The sequence below is a fragment of the Scyliorhinus torazame genome, chromosome 12 (assembly GCF_047496885.1).
Source record: "Scyliorhinus torazame isolate Kashiwa2021f chromosome 12, sScyTor2.1, whole genome shotgun sequence".
NCBI lineage: Eukaryota > Metazoa > Chordata > Chondrichthyes > Carcharhiniformes > Scyliorhinidae > Scyliorhinus > Scyliorhinus torazame.
In genome coordinates this window covers 192015299-192029588 of record NC_092718.1, presented here as the reverse complement: position 1 = coordinate 192029588, position 14290 = coordinate 192015299, and the positions used below count along the sequence as shown (strand labels likewise).

The 14290-nt window shown below is 44.6% G+C and overlaps 1 long non-coding RNA gene across 1 annotated transcript in view; it reads right to left on the bottom strand.

Moving 5' to 3' along the window:
* Positions 1-4093: 4093 nt before the first annotated feature.
* Positions 4094-14290, bottom strand: part of LOC140387272 (uncharacterized) — a 124255-nt gene continuing 114058 nt past the window's right edge. The window contains exon 2 of the long non-coding RNA XR_011933820.1: positions 4094-6169. This is a non-coding gene — a long non-coding RNA (uncharacterized lncRNA). The remainder of the gene's footprint in view (positions 6170-14290) is intronic.

Genomic DNA, 14290 nt, shown 5'->3' with positions numbered 1-14290 from the left:
AAAGATCCTGAGGCACAGAAGTTGAGAATGATGGGTACTTTCACAACCGCTGGCAGGATATGACGGTCGAGGTATTGTGCTGACATATTTCTGTCACTATCTTATGGCTTAGCCTCAGCTGCCTTCGACACTGGTTCTCCATCGTATCGAGCAAGGATCTCCTAGGTCTGTACACCCTTCCTACAGGCTAGGTCCTGCTTCTCTCTCTTCTCCTCCAGCTTCATGGTCACATTTAGAGATACCTGTCTTTCATTTCCAGATTTTCCCAAACTGAATTAAAATTCTCAAATAGCCATGGTGGGATTTGAACTCATGTCTGGGCACTAGTCTAGTAGCATAACCATTACATTATTGTACCCTCAAAAACTGAATAAAAATGTTCCCTGACTTCCCTCTCACTCAGTTTAATCAACTATATAGGATACAAAACTGTGCTAACCCTCAGAAGGACCATGGGGGATCGCTGATTGATCTCCCCGTGGGCTTCGTAGATTACGAGTTCCGATGATGTGTGGGCAGAGGCCCACCCAGCTGGGACTCGTTAGCGTGACCTTTAAATATAGCTCTCAAACCCTTACAGGGAGTTTCCCAATAATCCTGGACTGGGACATTTGTTTTGTGTGCCACAGTAGTAGCTTTATTTTCAATTTAAAATAGAGCAGTTTGTACTTTCACTCCATGTCTCCTGAAATTACATTGGCGACGAGGGTTAAGCCCAGGAGTCTGATCAGCCTTTTCGAACACCCAGAGGATAAATCAGGTAAGAAACAAAGCAAAAAGAAAAATCCAGAAATGCCCTCGTTTGGGAAACTCGAGTCTTATGATGCGGACGTGGAGGAATGGCCCCAGTATGCCGAACGCATGCACTCCTTCTTCCACGCCAACAGCATAGAAGAGGATGACAGACATAAAGTAATCCTTTTGACAGCGTGCGGTGTCCCAAGGTTCAACGTCAATAAGAGTTTAACTTATCCTACAGCACTGACACTAAAACGTTCAACGAGCTTGTGGATCTAGTAAAGAACCATTGTGACCCAAAGCCATCCGTAATCCTCCGGCATTGCTGATTCAACTTGGCTGGGAGAACACCTGGGGAACCTGTGACAGAATTCCCGATTAGATTAAGGAAGCTGGCTGCATATTGCGAGTTTGACCCATCCTGGCCGAGTTTCTACGTGACCGGCTGGTGTGTGGGGTTAATAATGTCACGGTTCAAAAATAATTGTTGGCAGAACCCACTCTAGATCACAAAAGGGCTATAGAATTAGCACTATCCTTGGAGAAGGCTGAGAAAGGGGCCTAATTACTCCACTGAATGATGGGCAGTAGCGTTCTCCGGCTGGGCAGCAGGGAATGGCCCTCATATAGAAAAGCCAGCATTCCCAGCGAAGGCTCCCACATGCCTCACCCACCACCAACTCAACATTCAGCCAGGACATTCTGGCATCTCAAATGATAGCTAGCAAACCCAAGAAGTACCAGGGAAGCCACCCGGAAGATTACAAGTGTCAGCTGCAAGGCTGCAGTAATTGTGGCCAAAGGACACGGCCCAGGCAAGGCTGCCTGAATCAGTAGTAGTGTGCTGGCCAGGCCAGAACCCAAAGCCACCTCAGGCTGGGCCATGCTAGTCTATTAGCCAAAACGAGGACAAAACAATGCAACTAAACTGCATTATCACCCCTAAGGCTGCGCCATTAAGGAGAACACTCTTGGTCAATGGCCATTCCCTAGAAACGGAGTTGGATACGGAAACTTCCCTCTTGATAATAGGCATAAAGATCTTCCTCCTCGGCCTGTGAGACATCAGGGCCAGGTTGGCCACATATAGAGAGGAAGCTTTAAGCATTATGGGGACCACTATGACCACGGTTACCTATGGAAAACACTCATAGTTGTACGAAGATCAAGACCCAGTCTCTTGGGCAGACAATGGTGCCAGACGATCGTCTGGACTGGTTACAAATGTTTAAACTAGGAACTGGTGGACTGTACGGGGTCATTGGCAAATACCCCGAGTTATTCCAAGAAGACCTTGATGGAATAAAGGGAGCAAGAGCAAATATTTATGTGGATCCCGACATCCTTCCTACATATTTCAGGACGCGACCAGTCCCATATGCTTTACTTATCAAATAGAGACCGCACTCGAGCGGTTAGAGCGCCTCAGGATTATACGACCAGTGCAGTTCGCTGGTCATATTATCCCGCGGTAGTACATTAAATGAACAAAAATTGGAGGCAGCTAGGAGGCCAGCTCCAGACGCCAACCTCCAGCTTTTATTCAAGTAGCCAACCTGCTGCCAAGAGGCAGGTTGGCATTTTAATTTTAATTTTGCAATTAAAGGGCAATTTAGCATGGTCAATCCGCCTAACCTGCATATCTTTGGGTTGTGAGGGTGAGACCCATGCAGATACAGGGAAAATGTGCAAACTCCACTCAGTCAGTGACTCAGGGCCAAGATCGAACTGAGTCCTCAGCGCCGTGAGGCAGCAGTGCTAACCAGTGCGCCACCATGCCACCCTGCAGTTTGGCATTTTAAATATGTTAGGAATATTATGAAGGGTACGAGCATAGGCTCAAGAGGATGCCATTAAGCCACTTGAGCCGGTTCTGTCAGTCAATGAGATCATGGCTGATCTGCCACCGAGCTCCATATACACGTCAGTTGGCATTTTCAGATACTAATTCCAAACATCTAGTACTCTTTTGTGTGCAGAAGTGTTTCTTAATTTTGCTCCTTAAGGGTCTGGCTCTAAGTTGCTCCAACCAGCAGAAATAGTTTCTCCTGGAACATGTTGCCTAAGGAGCCTTGGTGAGTTGCTGCAGTGCATCTTGTAGATGGCACACACTGCTGCCACTGTGCGTCAGTGGTGGAGGGCGTGAATGTTTGTGAAAGGGGTGCCAATCAAGCGAGGCTGCTGTGACGTGGATTGTGTCGAGCTTCCAAGTGTTGTTGGAGCTGCAAGTGAAGAGTATCCCATCGCACTCATGACTTGTGCCTTGTAGATGGTGGATAGGCTTTGGGGAGTCAGGAGATGAGTTACTCGCTGCACAATTCCTAGCCTCTGACCCGCTCTTATAGGCACAGAACCTATATGGCTAGTCCAGTTCAGTTTCTGGTCAATGGTAACTGCCAAAATGCTGATAGCAGGGTATTCAGTCATGGTAATGCCATTGAATGATCCATATACCTGGATGGCTACCACTCCCCGACATATTTCTTTGGCTTCCAGTCTTTGTCTTCCTCTTTTAGAGGAGTATGTGGGATGGAATTATGGGAGAATAGGAGGTCCAAAAATCGGTTCCATGTCAGTGTAAAATAACGGCTCACTAAACGCGCTCACTTCTGAACACTGTTCCCATTCAGGTAGATCGTGCCCTTAGTTAGTAAATTGGCTGAGGAGAAGGAGACAGAATAGGGATAATGAGCAGGCCCTATAATTAGCAGCATCTATGCTGGGGCCTGATGTTTCACTGGATGGAATTCTCCCTTTCAGGATTAAGTCCCATTGCGGCGATAGGGATTGCGGTGTTTCGTGCCGCATTACCCAAAGGGGTAGATGTCTGGAATTTGCTGCCCGGATTGGGAGTTGAGGCAGAAACCCTAATCTATGTTGGTGGTTATATTGGGTGGCTGTATTTTTCAGCTGGCACAGGCATGATGGGCTGAATGGTCTCTTTCTGTGCTATAACTTTTCTATGGTTCTATGCTCAGGTTGCGCAATCCAAATTCACTCTTTAGAATCATTGGCCTGGCCAAAAATATGCACTCATAGCTCAGACTTTTTGGGAGAGGCCGAGACCTTCACATAAACAACTTTAAAGAAGTAAAATGACAATTCAATTGCTAATTTTGTGTTACTATAAAATATACAAAGCTTCAAATTTTTGTTTAAATTCTGAAAATAAAATGGTAAATGGGGGGGGGGGGGGGAAATTCAGGAAGAATGACGAGAATCCAGTGTGCAATCAGGCAATTAGATAGGCAAATTCCATCATAGAAGTGGGCCAGTGAAAATGTTAAATCAAAAAGCGCGACGTAGATGTGACAAAGGGAAGCCAAGTGGAACAGGCAAAACATGCACACAGACATTAGATTTAATAATAAGGTTTTATATAGTTACTGATATTTCTTATCCCAGCTACAATGTCGCAAAGCATCTAAGAACCAATGGATTAGGTTTTAAATGCAGTCACTGTGTTATATGGAGGAGCATGGCAATTCATTTGCAGACAAAAGAAATCCACAAATTAAAGAACAGGTAGGTAATTTCTTCTAGGCGATGTTGTCCTTGACACCGGGAGAATTTCTTGCTTTTCTCAGAATCACCATTTTGTCTTACATCCACTTGAGCAGAAAGATGAGGTCCCAGTGATCACCTGAAGTCTTCCTGGATCATGTGCTGACCAAAGCGGGGCTATGACTCAGCTGACCTACCCTGCCAACTGATCCAAAGTGGCATGTGATTCAAGTCAGTGTTGCAGCGATTACGGTGATTACAATGCAGTGGGCCCCTGCTCCCGTGGGGCGCAATACAAGGTGGCCCACTTTTCACTTTGCCTGATCTGAGGTAGGGTTTTCAAGGCCTGAACGCAAGACTAACCGAACAAGGGAAGGCGAAAGCAACCATTGATTCAGATGTGGCCAGCCTTGCGTAGGTACTGCCAGGGGACGCAACAACACTATAGAAAAAAGCCCACGGTTTGCCTTTATTTGGATCTGCTCTATAATGTGGCAATGAGACGGAAAATATATTTTAGCATTAGGCAAAAGATTGACATCTTCATATTTAGAATTACAAAAATTGTTTTTGCATGGATATTGTAATTAACCTAAAATATGGAAAATTGCCATATTATTGGGTTCACTTCACTCAGGCCTAAGTTTTCCATCGCTATCTGTGAATTATGGGATGTTTATATTTGCTAAACTATGCTAGCAATGTAGCAAACATGAATTAATGCAATGAATTATTTAATTCCAAACTTCCAATCTGAATCAATAGTTACAATTCCACAATGAAAGGTACACAATCTTGTCACGAGGATACGCTAAACTAAACTACGACAGTTGCCATGGTTACAGAGCAACCAGCATAGGTAAAGGACCATGGAGAGCAGATCATGTCAGCTGGGAAAATGTAGGTAAAGAGGGAAGGGAATCAGTTTTGTTTTGGCAAGAGGGGCATGGAACGCAGAATTTTAAATATAAACAGACTACTTTTTTTTGACGAGGGTAAGAATGATTTCATACTCTAATATAATCTATTTAATAGATAACTGAAGTAAAGATTGGTTTACATTGAGATGGCTAGTCGCAGATCTTTGTCAATTGTGAACTAAATTCTGTACTCTATAGTTATCCCTATCCATTCTCAGGATCTATGTACTTAAAAGATTATCAATAGGAATTGTTATTAACTGTGCAACAAAGAAAACATTGTCAATACTCAGCAAATCAGTCAGCGTCTGAGAAAGAATGATTGACTACTTCTTAAGATTGGAGCCATCATCACACTTGCGTCAATACCATATTAAGTGCTTTCACAGATCTTTTCAACTTCAGGTGCTGACTGACCCGTGTATTGTGACAGCGCTTTGAGGTTTTTTTTTAAACTTCCCATTTCTAGCATCTACTATTTTCCTTTTGATCTCCCAAGAAAAGATGTTCAAGGCAGTGAATGGAGTAATCCCACCTTGGATAGGAGTTAAGCCATTAGCATTTTAAGAAGGCTTTTTACTGTTTTATAAGCAGAAGACGAGTGGTCGATTTGTGACATTTCCATTTTGTGTTTTCATCACACGAGCACATTAGATACTTCATATCCACTGCATAATCAAACCAGTTAATACAGTCCTGAAGTAGGAAGGCTGCCAAATTAGCACTTGTAAGGATGTTCAACATTGATTAGGCAAACAGGTGGGAAAACAGAAGAATTGCAATAAGAGTCCATTCCCCTTTACCCTTTAAGCACTGAAGGCGGTGTTAAAATAAATTGCTGACTGACAGGATTTGCGCTCCATAAATAATTTGTGCAAATGAAAAGAATATAACAAAAATGATATTCAAGATGCAAATGTTCTCTTTCGGTCAAATCCCCTATTCGATGTTTACTGTGTAAAGTCAAACACGAGAGGACTTTCTCACTGACTCGGCAATAGAATATTCTGCGGAAAAAAATAAAACCAAAGGTTAAAGTCACTTAAATAATGCTGAAGATAACTTATGGAAGTTTTAAATTAAAAATGTGTGGAAATGCGTGAACAAACACTGGCAGTAAATCATTCTAATTCCAGATGAAAAATACCCTAAATCTACTCAACCCCACTAATCTTGAAGCATAACATCAGGCACAATGTTTTTCCAACCCTTTCTTATTTGTGGTTTCCCACTAATAATAATGGTTAAACCCTATTCTGCTCTGTTTGTAGATAGCAGATATAAATCTATTTGATTAGAAGGAGATAATAAACAGCAGTTATTGTTAATCCAATGATAAAAATGAATGTATTGTTTAAATCGCACAGGCCACAAGTATACTTTAATCCTTACCCTACTGAACAAATACCTTAATGCGATAAAAGTGACTGACGCTTTAAAAGGTCTTATTGTTTATAAAGCGCTGTCTGGGCTACAAAAAAATGGATTCAAGTTTATAGTTTATCTTTGAGCTTGGAATCCAGTTCACATAGATCAGGGAGATAAGATGAAGAAATGCTGCACTACTGCAGAATGGTGGGGGGCACTCTTGTGGTACAGCTGGGATAGTTGGGTGAATGTAGGGGATCTATAGCACATTACGCTTATGATATACATGAACTGAGATGCGGGCAGTAGACATAATGGAGAAACGTGTTGTTTATCTACCACAATCATTTCCACACGATGAGACTTTCACTTCAAATTTACACTCATCCCAATTCCCTTACTTAAAGCATACATTTATATGCTTGTGATTTGGATCTCTTTCCTGGACAATTTGAGCAAATCCACATAAGCGTCAACACAGTCCAGGAAATACAAGAGACGTGGTTTGACAGGGCTCCACCACAGGACAGGTACTTTTTTTAGGGGTAGGATTGATTTGATGCTGCTTTTCGCCTCCTATGTTGCTGTCCAGCTTAAAGTAGCGAATTAAACTAAATGACTGAAGCTTTCTCATAGGTCAGCCTTATGAAGAAGCAAAATTCCCAAAACTCGACCTGTTTTCCTAGTTTCCCTCGGATAGAGAGACGTTGTTTGTTTCATTATTTGCACGGTGGCGCAGTGGTTAGCACTGCTGCCTCACGGCACTGAGGACCCGAGTTCGATCCTGGCCCCAGGTCACTGTCTGTGTGGAGGATCCACATTCTACCCGTGCTTGCGTGGGTCTCACCTCCACAACCCAAAGATGTTCAGGCTAGGTGGATTGGCCACGCTAAATTGGTCCTTAATTGGAAAACAAATAATAATAATTCGGTACTCTAAATTTATTTTTAAATAGCTACATCAATAGAAATCCATCAAATTCAGAGCTTCATACAGCATATAGCGCTTTTGCCAAGTCCACGACTGCCATCCTAAAAGGAAAAAGGTTATATTTGCAGGGCATGTGATAAAGCTCAACCTTAACTCACCTAATCTAAAAAGGGACTCCAGAGGTTCTTAAAGGTGTAAAATCTCTTAGGGTGGAGTGGAAGGGGGGGGGAGGGAGGAGAGGGGGGCAGCTGCTACAATCAAATTGGGGTTGCTTGTTATATCATCAGAAGCTTTTGTTGAAAACGTACTTCAATGTAATACATTGGTGGATTAAGCAATGAAGACATATGGGGCGAGATTCTCCGACCCCCCGCCGGGTTGGAGAATCGCCGGGGGCTGGCGTGAATCCCGCCCCCGCTAGTTGCCGAAGTCTCCGGCACGGATATTCGGCGGGGGCAGGAATCGCGCCGCGCCAGTTGGCGGGCCCCCCCCGCACGATTCTCCGGCCCGGATGGGCCAAAGTCCCGCCGCTAAAATGCCTGTCCCGCCGGCGTAGATTAAACCACCTACCTTACCGGCGGGACAAGGCGGCACGGGCGGGCTCCGGGGTCCTGGGGGGGACGCAGGGCGATCTGGCCCCGGGGGGTGCCCCCACGGTGGCCTGGCCCGCGATCGAGGCCCACCGATCTGCGGGCGGGCCTGTGCCGTGGGGGCACTCTTTTCCTTCCACCTTCGCCACGGTCTCCACCATGGCGGAGGCAGAAGAGACTCCCTCCAATGCGCATGCGCGGGAATGCCGTCAGCGGCCGCTAACGCTCCCGCGCATGCGCCGCCCGGAGATGTCATTTCCGCGCCAGCTGGCGGGGCACCAAAGGCCTTTTCCGCCAGCTGGCGGGGCGGAAATTCGTCCGGCGCCGGCCTAGCCCCTTAAGGTTGGGGCTCGACCCCCAAAGATGTGGAGCATTCCGCACCTTCGGGGCGGCGCGATGCCCGACTGATTTGCGCCATTTTGGGCGCCAGTCGGCGGACATCGCGCCGTTTCCGGAGAATTTCGCCCATGGTGTTTGAACATTTAACAGCAAGTGATAGAATCATTGGTGCATAATCAGTTACAGGTCTGCACGGTTATTTCTCACTTAAAGCTCTCCCCATTGAATGAGGTAATTGGGAGGGGAACCTTGTAGAAGTGGGCAAGATGTGAAATGGCATGAGATAAGTCTAGACACAGCTAAATTTCAAAGTAAGCTTGAACACAAGAACAAGGGATTGTCGATTAAAAGAGGTGAAAGGGAAATTATGAATATATATCATAAAAAGGCTGTTCAACATCTGTGATGTCAATGCTGATAGGACACTACAGGTGAGATTTATCCAAGGTACAGTGGTGTATGTAAGGAAAGTACATTCTTCCTTTTTTCAGGAGGATCAACACTGGTTGGTAAAAGGGTCTCCCTCATCTGTATTTATCATGCGCCAGTTGGGTATGTTTCTGTGGTAGTCACCACTGTTGTATATATCATATACGAGATGTAATACGGAAGGCCCCTGTACTACAGATATGGGGGCAGATTTCTGCTTGCTGGCTCCACCCAATAGGCGGAGTATAAATGTGTGTGCTCACCGAGCTGCAGCCATTTCGGCAGCAGCTGCAGGAGGCTACACATCTCTGCTTAATAAAGCCTCGATTACACTCTACTCTCGTCTCGTCATAATTGATAGTGCATCAGTTTCAATAGCTGTGAGTTGGGACAATTGTTAGGGCAATGTGTGAGAAATGGAGGAATTTCATTCATTTTGGATGAGTGTGTGGGGGGGGGGGTGACAGATGAGAAACCAGCTTTGTGCATCATGCTCTGTTTGATTTCTTCCACCTAAGGGCTGATCACAGGATGATGATGGAATCCAACTTTCTCAGCTAAAGAGCAATAATTTTGAATGGGATAAAGTGGGATGGAAATGGAAACCAGGAAATATAAAGCGGCTCAGAAAATGTTCCAGCCAACAGATAATGCTGCCTAGAGGAAAGCAGGATGTAGAGCATAGCGTATGTAAAATGGCTATTTTTTTTTGCCAGATGACGTCAAAAAACATTCAGGCAGGGTAGCACGGTGGCCCAGTGGTTAGCATTGCTGCCTCACGCCATCGAGGTCCCAGGTTCGATCCCGGCTCTGGGTCACTGTCCGTGTGGAGTTTGCACATTGTGTGGGATTCGCCCCCACAACCCAAAGATGTGCAGGGTAAGTGGATTGGCCACGCTAAATTGGCCCTTAATTGGAAAAAAGTAATTGGGCAACTCTAATTTTTTTTTTTTTTAATGTTCATCATGCACTATCATGGAGGAGGGTCTGTCAGCTAATTGGGGGCGGGGGCACAAGTCAACATTACGGGACACAGTGTTTCCACTGAGTACTTCTCGAAACCAATAATGGATTACTGACGTGGTGGATTACAGTGGACGGCCGGTTGGCAGGGAGGAGGGGAAATTAGCTGTAGAGCTCTCAAAGGCTGTCAAAGTACAACTCCTAAAAGTGAGGCTCAAACAGGAGCCCATGGGGCGAATTGAATGCAGGTCGCCTGATCACTCTCTCCACTGCAACTGCGACATCGACTGATAAATTCAATAAAATGAAAAAAGAGGAAATACATTTTTTTGAAAAGCAGACAATGTACTTAAAAAAGGTAAACAATTTCTGTATTTTATGAATGCTGGGGTGAAAACCAAAGAACAAACATAGGAACAGGGTCGAACATTCGGTCCCTCAAGACTGTTCCACCATTCAATGAAATCAGTCTCCTAACTCCATCCATCCGCCTTGTCTCCATATTCCTTAATGTCCTTAGCTGGCAAAAATCTATTGATCTTAAGTTTGAAATTGAGTTAACAGCTACTGCTTTTTGCGGAAGAAATGTTCACACTTATCACTAACAGGCAGATTTTGACATGTTTCAACTCAAAAAGAGATGTTTTCAAACACATTTTTATGCTTTAATATTGCATACCATTTTATTGCAAAATTCAAAATTTTGTGAACTCATGTTAACCATTGCTCCATTTGGAGTGCTAAACATATTCGAGGCAGCTAATTATGGTCTGTTTTCCTGACTTAGATTTTAACACATGATTTGTTAAAATATAATTGCGTGCAGACAATAGAGTCCCCTTCCTTATTTGAATGAGCAAATTATAAGGCTGTTTATGTTTTCAAATTTCTGTGCTGTGGAAGTAGGTGCGGAAATACCGTAGAGAAAATTGAGAGCAGGACTTGGTAGGAGAGAAAATGAACTGGGCAGCTCTCTGTGACCCCTAACTGATAGAGGTTACGGGACACAGTGTTTCCACTGAGTACTTCTCGAAACCAAGCTTTCCCAGCAGCTGACAAAAGGCCTGTCTGCTCAGTTACATGATCTAAATTCTAATCAAACATCATTTAAACCGTGTTTTATTTCAGCCTCTGGAGAGACAGTCCCTCCTGACTCTTCGCCATGGCAACGGGTGTCTCATTTCAGAAGTGTCATGCCACATTATCATCTCTCCAGCTCACACACTTTCCCTGACAAGTTCTCTGCCCCCTGCGACAAACGCGCTGGCTTATGTTGTTTATTTTTGGTGTCAGACCGGCCCATATATTGAAAGGCAGGCTCCGCTCCTGAATAACAACCATTCCACACCATTTGGCGATAACAGATAATTTGGAAAGATATTTGCTTACATGTGTATAAGCACCGTCCTATATATTATTCAGGATCCTCTGAAATCCACACAGGCACTACATGTACAAAGATTGCAAACATTCATTTCCCTCTCACTGCGAATTAAGATTCTGCCATTGGTAACAGCTATTTTCTACAACAAAATGAATACGCTTCAACCCATTCCAGATCAGGCACCTGCTTTGCTTTATACAGCTCAGCGCTCAAAGCATAAAGAGGGGAAAGCAACTCACTTGTGCTACCCCAATCCCTTCTCCACAGCCAGGAGCCAAAGACTAGAGGTCTACCGGACTGAACAGAGTGCAGCGTTCAGCCAGATGTTTTTGTGTTCTACTGCATTAGTCTCTAATTTAGCAACCTTTGTCTTCCGAGCAGCCACGACTATCGACATTATGCCACTGCCTAGCATAGCAGTAAGCTAAACAGATCAGGTTCAATCCCTATTCAGTGCTCTGAGCTAACTGACGGCAGCCGGGGCAGGAATTGAGATGTCACATTTGTTTCTGGGCTGGAGAAATTGGGGGCGGGGGGGGGGGGGGGGGTTGGGGGTGGTGGAAAAAACAGTTGACAAGGTTTTCAGTCCTGATCGAGATCTACCCCACCCCAACCTATCCCCCACTCCCCCACCAGCCACTTGCTAGCAAGTGCACGTTGATTGTGAAGCCCTTCACAGTTGACTCGCTTGCCGATGCTTTCTGTCTAGTCTCAGCCACTAAGATTGGTCACTTGCCTGTGCTAAGTGTCTACAAAACCTTACCCCGGGAAGCACCAGCATTACTACGGGGAAGGTGAGCTAACCATGACCCGAATGCAAAAGGATATTTCCTGCATTTGCTGAAATTAAGGGGAAAAAAGTGTTGGCTCGTTTCACTTAAACACCACCAAGTGTTAAAAGAAGACAGCCACTTCATTTTCCTCCCTTTGTATGAAGTTATAAAGGTTTAAAAATAGAGCAAGAGAAACATTGAAACCTCAGATTACAAACACAAAGAAAAATTGCTGACTTGAGTCTTGCTTCAAGAAATTCCTTGGTTATGGAGAAAACTATTGTTAATTCGCAAAGGTGATTTTTTTAATAATGAACATTTAGAACAAAGTCACACTGATACGCAGCTGAACCACCTCACACACAGCTACGTTAATGGGTTTGAGACCCCAAATGTTACTTGGCAGGATGGTGTTTGGTGAAATTGATCTTGAGAATGGTATCAGGCGGGATTTCTCAAGGAAGAGAACATTCTATCCTGGGGTTGGAAAAGAGCAGGCATGATTTGGCTTGCCATATAGACAAGGTAGCTGTAACTCCTCCTTCTGTGGAATGAAGGGAAGGGTCAGGAGGTGAATGGAAAAGAGAAAGTTAGTTAGCACTGTTGCTTCACAGCGCCAGGGACCCGGGTTCGATTCCCGGCCTGGTCACTGTCATAGCAGAGTCTGCACATTCTCCCCAAATCTGCGTGGGTTTCCTCCGGGTGCTCCGGTTTCCTCCCACAAGTCCCAAAAGACGTGCTGTTAGGTGAATTGGATATCTGAATTCTCCCTCTGCGTACCCGAACAGGGGCCGTAGTGTGGCGACGAGGGGATTTTCACAGTAACTTCATTGCAGTGTTAATGTAAGCCTGCTTGTGACACTAATAAAGATTATTACATACGCAAAGTGGGAGCCCCCAAAAATACCAGGCAGCAGACATTGTGCAATTTGTTAGGGTGTGGCTTTCAGAGGAAAACAAACCTGTTGGTAAAATTGTTTGGCAAACCTTTATTTCATGAGAAGGGTGTGAATAACTGGAAATATTTGAGCAGAAAATGTATTTCTAGATATGGCATTGAAATGACACAATTATATATTTTGATGCAATTTAACATCATCACTCGATGAATTTATCAACAATTTTCTATGTACAAAATGCCAAATTTCTGCATGTGGTGCAGCGACAACAATCTCTCCCACAATGCCAGAAAAGCTAAAGAGCTGGTCATTGACTTCAGGAAGCAAAGTACCGTACACACCCCTGTCAGCATCAATGGGGCCGAGGTGGAGATGGTCAGCAGTTTCAAATTCCTAGGGGTGCTCACCTCCAAAAATCTGTCCTGGTCCACCCACGTCGACGCTACCACCAAGAAAGCACAACAGCGCCTATACTTCCTCAGGACACTAAGGAAATTCGGCATGTCCACATTAACCCTTACCAACTTTTACAGATGCACCATAGAAAGCATCCTATCAGGCTGCATCACAGCCTGGTTTGGCAACTGCCCGGCCCAGGACCGGAAGAAACTTCAGAGAGTCGTGAACACCACCCAGTCGATCACACCTCCCGCTGCCTGGAAAAAGCGGGCAGCATAATCAAAGATCCCTCCCACCCGGCTTACTCACTCTTCCAACTTCTTCCATCGGGCAGGAGATCCAGAAGTCTGAGAACACGCACGCACAGACCCAAAAACAGCTTCTTTCCCGCTGTTACCAGACTCCTAAATGACCCTCTTATGGACTGACCTCATTAATACTACACCCTGTATGCTTCATCCGATGCTGGTGCTTATGTAATTACCTTGTATACCTTGTGTTGCCCTATTCTGTATTTTCTTTTATTCCCTTATCTTCCCATGTACTTAATGATCTGTTGAGCTGCTCGCAGAAAAATACTTTTCACTGAACCTCGGTACACATGACAATAAACAAATCCAATCCAATGTGTTAATTTAAAGGAAACAATGCAAGTTAAACATAGTAAAATGCAGGCAGGAAATACTAATGAACAGGTTTGCTGTAGTTGGTGCTGCTCTGACCAGTCTTCTCTTTCAAAAATAGATAATGAATATTCACAAAAGTTAGTTACAACAGCTGATTTATTTTTACCTATCGAGGGCATTAATGAGTGACCATTTTACTGCATTTTACAGTGCAGGCTCGATGGACCGAATGGCTTCCTCCTGCACTGTAGGGATTCTGGATAGTATGAATACTCCAGGTCAAAGTTGGCACAATGCAAGGCTGGATGTATTATAGCACACATTCTCCAGCTAGATCGCAGCTATAGCACATTCCCCACAGCTGGGTCAACAGACTTGGCTGTTTATACCAGTTTGCTAGACGCTATAAAAGAACTCAGCGATGATTA